Raw genomic sequence first — 5,479 nt, 5'->3', positions numbered from 1 at the left:
GTCTTGGCGCCCCTGGCTGGTGAGTTCAGTCCAGCCCGTGTCAACGTTTTCTAGATGTCCATTTTCAGCGCAGTCTTCCCGACTTTAGGCTCAGCTGATTTTTTTGTTCATTTTTATTTATTTATTTGAGAATGACAGAGAGACAGAGAGAGAGAGAGAGGCAGATAGAGAGAGAGAATGGGCGCGCCAGGGCCTCCAGCCACTGGAAACGAACTCCAGACACATGCGCCCCCTTGTGCATCTGGCTAACGTGGGACTTGGGGAACCGAGCCTCGAACCGGGGTCCTTAGGCTTCACAGGCAAGCGCTTAACCACTAAGCCATCTCTCCAGCCCTCAGCTGATTGTTTAAACCAGTGGTGTCTGTCATTTTTCAGTGTTAGTCTCCCAGGTTGTCTTTGGGAAGGCCAAGCTCGGCCGCGCTAGGAAGGAGAACGTTTCCCCGTGGAGAACGAGGCTGACCTTGGCTCTTCCTTGATTGCAGATGATGAAGGTCATCAACAAGTCCAACGAGCACGTGCTGGCGGGAGGCGCCTGCTTCAACGAGAAGGCCGACTCCCACCTCGTGTGCGTTCAGAATGACGACGGGAACTACCAGACCCAGGCCATCAGCATTCACAACCAGCCCAGGAAAGGTGAGCTTGCCCGCTGCGGAGGGCTTTGATCGCAGGGGGATGCTCAAGTCTGGGAGGACTGGACAGCGTAGCCCCTGTCATTTACTTCTAGTAGAGAGATGGCCACAGACAAGTTAACTAACCTTCACCAACATGTTTTTCAGGTTCATTTCTTTCTTTCTTTTTTCTCTTTTGAGTTCGGGTCTCACTCTAGTCCAGGCTGACCCAGGAATCATCACTGTTAAGTCTCAGGGTGGCCGCGAACCCTTGGCGATCTTCCTAGCCCTGCCTCCTGAGTGCTAGGATTAAAGGTATGCGCTGCCACATTCAGCATCAGGCTCATTTTTTGAGTGTTCAATGTTGTAGATGGTGCAGGTAGAGGTAGGAGGATCTTTATGAGTTCGAGGTCAGCCTGGGACTGTAGTGTGAGTTCCAGGTCACAAATCCTAACACCCCAGGTTTGATTCTCCAGGACCCACATAAGCTGGAGGCACAAAGAGGCACATGCATTTGGAGTTTGTTTGCAGTGGCTAGAGGCCTGATGTGCCCATTCTCATCTATTCATTCTTGCTGTCCCTCTTTGTTGCAAATAAAACTTTTTTTTTATTTTTTTATTTATTTGAGAGCGACAGACACAGAGAGAAAGACAGAGGGAGAGAGAGAGAATGGGCGCGCCAGGGCTTCCAGCCTCTGCAAACGAACTCCAGACGCGTGCGCCCCCTTGTGCATCTGGCTAACGTGGGACCTGGGGAACCGAGCCTCGAACCGGGGTCCTTAGGCTTCACAGGCAAGCGCTTAACCGCTAAGCCATCTCTCCAGCCCAAATAAAACATTTTTAAATGTATTTCCTTGCAAACTCTGATGGTCCCGGTTAAGTTCCCCAGTACCCACGTAAAGTCAGATGCACAATGTGGCTCATGCATCTGGAGTTCATTTGCAGTGACAGAAGATCCTGGCATGCCCATGGTCACATTCACTCTCTTTGCCTCTTTCTGTTTTATTTTTTTTTTTTTTGGTTTCTCGAGGTAAGGTCTCACTCTAGTCCAGGCTGACCTGTAATTCACTATGTAGTGTCAGGGTGGCCTTGAACTCACATCGATCCTCCTACCTCTGCCTCCCACGTTCTGGGACTAAAGGCATGAGCCATTATGCCTGGTTAAATTTTTTCTGCATTTAAGGAGAAATGTGAACTGTGCCACCATGCCCAACTCTTTATTTATTTATTTTTTGGATTTATTTATTTATTAGAAACAGAGAGAGATAGGGAGAGAAAGAGACAGAGAATGGGCACGCCAGGGCCTCTAGCCACTGCAAACAAACTCTAGACACATGCACCAACATGGATATCTGGCTTACATGGATCTAGAGAATCAAACCTGGGTCCTTAGGCTTTGTAGGCATGTGCCTTATCCACTAAGCCATCTCTCCAGCCCCTTTCTTTCTCTGTTTTTTGTTTGTTTGTTTTTTGTATTGTTGTTTATTTTTCAAGGCAGGGTTTCACTCTAACCCAGGCTAACATGGAATTCACTATATAGTCTCAGGGTGGCCTGGAACTCAGTGATCCTCCTACCTTTGCTTCTCTTTGCTGTGATTAAAGGTGTGTACCACCATGCCTGGTCTGTTACCCTTTTAAAAAAAAAACCAACAAAAAAACCCAAATATGTTTTATTTGATACAGAGAAAGAGGGAGAGAGAGAGAGAAAGAGAGAGAGAGAGGGAGAATGGGCATACCAGGGCCTTCAGCCACCATGAACAGACTCCAGATGCATGTGCCCTCTTGTGCTTCTGGCTTAGGAGAGTTCTGGAGAATTGAACCAGGATCCTATGGCTTTGTATGGAAATGCCTTAACAGATAAGCCATCTCTCCAGCTGCTAGATCACTTTTTATTTTTCTTTTCAAATTTTTTTTATTACCAACTTCCATGATTATTAAAAAATATCCCATGGTAATACCCTCCCCCCAACTTTCCCCTTTGAAACTCCATTCTCCATCATATCCCCTCCCCATCTCAATCACTCTCTTTTGTTTTGATGTCATGATCCTTTTTTCCTACTAAATCACTTTTTTTTTGTTTTTTATTCTGCAAGTACAGGCAGTTTGGTACCATTATTAGGCTCATCCATGACCTACCCCCTCCCGATTAGACCCTCCTTGTTGAGGTATTTGGGTCGTGCATAGTGGGGTTAGCCCACAGTTATTGGCATGATAAATGTCTCTGTATATCATGACCCAACATGTGGCTCTGACATTCTTTCCGACCCCTCTTCCGCAAAATTTCTCTGAGCCATGTTGGGTTCAGTTTTGGTCCGCTTCAGTGATGAGGTATTAGGGGCCTCTGGGCTAAATCACTTTTTTCATGTCACCTAGTTTTATCAACATGCTTTCTTTTCAAACTCATCAAGTCTGCAAAGCCTTGTGTCAAAGAAACTGCTGAGGCCTGGCATGATGTTAATCCCTGCACTCAGGAGGCCAAGGTAGGAGGAATGAGTTTGAGGCCAGCCTGGGACTACCGAGTGAGCTCCAGGTCAGCCTGGGCTAGAGTGAGACCCTACCTCAGAAAGAAAATGAAGTAAAAGTTGTTTAACCCAGAGTTTGTAAGAGTTAAGGGTTTTATTTATAAGAGAAAGAGAGAATTGCCGTGCCAGGGCCTCCAGCCACTGCAGATTAACTCCAGACACATATGCCACCTTGGACACCTGGCATTACATGGGTACTGGGGAATTGAACCTGGATCCTTTGGCTTTGCAGGCAAGCACCCTAAGTGCTAAGCCATTTCTCCAACCCTTATTTAAATTAAAAAAAAAATATTTTTTTAGGCAGGCACGGTGGCACACACCGTTAATCTTAGCACTCGGGAGGCAGAGGTAGGAGGATTGCCATGAGTTTGAGGCCACCCTGAGACTACATAATGAATTCCAGACCAGCCTGGACTACAGCAAGACTTTACTTTGACATACAAATGTGAGGCAAGCACAAGATTGCACAGGCATCTGGAGTTCAACTGTAGTACTGGCAGGCCTGGCAAGGCAATTCTCTCATATATATATTTGTTGTTGTTGTTTTGGAGGTCGGGTCTCACTCTAGCCTAGGCCGACCTGGAATTCACTATGGAGTCTCAGGGTGGCCTCGAACTCATGGCGATCCTCCCACCTCTGCCTCCTGAGTGCTGGGATTAAAGGCGTGCGCCACCAGGACTGTTAGCACGCCAGAGCCTCTAGCCACTGCAAACAAGTTCCAGGCTCATGCAACACGTCATCTACCTGGTATATGTGGGTACTGGTGAACAGAACCTGGGTCCTCAGGCTTTGCAGGCAAGCACCTTAACCACTAAGCCATCTCTCCAGCCATTTGCTTATTTTATTTGAGAAAGAGAGGGAGAGAAGGAAGCAAATAAAGAGAGAATGGGCACATCAGGGCCTCCAGCCAAAGCAAATAAACTCCAGACGCATATGCCACCTTGTGCATCTGGTCTATGTGGGTACTGGGAAATTAAACCTGGATCCTTAGGCTTTGCGGGCAAGCGCCTTAACTGCTAAATTATGTCTTCAGTCCCAAACTCCAGATGTATGTGCCATTTTTGTGCATCTGTTTTTTTTTTTTTTTGTTTGTTTGGTTTTGTTTTATTCCCCTGAGGTAAGGTTTCATTCTAACCTAGGCTGACCTGGAGCTCACTCTGTAGTCCCAGGCTGGCCTCAAACTCATAGCAATCCTACCTTGGCCTCCTGCACGCTGGGATTAACAGTGCCGTGGTCCTCGTGCTTGGGAGGCTGAGGCAGGGAGCTTTCCAATTCCAGTCCGAAGCTGGGTGTGGTGGCACATGCCTTTAGTCTTAGAGGTAGGAGGATCACAGTGAGTTCGAGGCCACCCTGAGACCGCATAGTGAATTCCAGGTCATCCTGGGCTACAGTGAGACCCTACCTCAAAAATCAAAAATAGGGGCTGGAGAGATGGCTTAGTGGTTAAAGCGCTTGCCTGTGAAGCCTAAGGACCCCGGTTCGAGGCTCGGTTCCCCAGGTCCCACGTTAGCCAGATGCACAAGGGGGCGCACGCGTCTGGAGTTCGTTTGCAGAGGCTGGAGGCCCTGGTGCGCCCATTCTCTCTCTCTCTCCCTCTATCTGTCTTTCTCTCTGTGTCTGTCACTCTCAAATAAATAAATAATTTAAAAAAAAAATCAAAAATAGCCCAGCGTGGTGGCACACACCTTTAATCCCAGCACTCGGGAGGCAGACGTAGGAGAATTGCCAGAGTTGGAATTAGGGGGCTGGAGGCATGGCTTAGCGGTTAAGGCGATTGCCTGTGAAGCCAAAGGATCCCGGTTTGACTCTCCAGGACCCACGTAAGCCAGATGCACAAAGGGGCGCATGCATCTGGAGTTTGTTTGCAGTGGCTGGTGGCCCTGGTGATCCCATTCTTTCACTCTCTCTCAAATAAATAAATAATATATACATATATATTATTTAAAAAAAAAGAGTTGGTATTAAAGGGCTCACAGGGAACAGTAACTGAAGAACCTCTGAATGAATAGCTAAAGTGTGAACAAAACAGAAAATGAGCAAGTTTTATGAGTTCTGAGAAAAATGAAGATATTTCTGATAGATGATTAAAATCCCCTAAGAGAATTTTGAGATGAAATGCACAGAACTGCAAAAGCTTTAGAAAGTTTACAAGGATAAATATCTCACTTGACTGACGAATTTCACAGTAGTTTGCTAATTGCGGGCAAAACACCAATCTCCTACCTTGTGCCTTTGAACTCAGAGGAACACAATTCTGGGCTGAGGTGATCATGGAGCCTCGGAGGGCAATCCCTTTCATTTGAGTGTGGGGAGGAGAGGAGAAACCAAAGAAAGAAACTGGACAACAGTA

This window comes from Jaculus jaculus, chromosome 21, assembly GCF_020740685.1.
Source record: "Jaculus jaculus isolate mJacJac1 chromosome 21, mJacJac1.mat.Y.cur, whole genome shotgun sequence".
In the NCBI taxonomy this organism is placed as follows: domain Eukaryota; kingdom Metazoa; phylum Chordata; class Mammalia; order Rodentia; family Dipodidae; genus Jaculus; species Jaculus jaculus.
The sequence above is the reverse complement of the archived record's forward strand: the minus strand, read 5'-3'. Positions refer to the sequence as shown.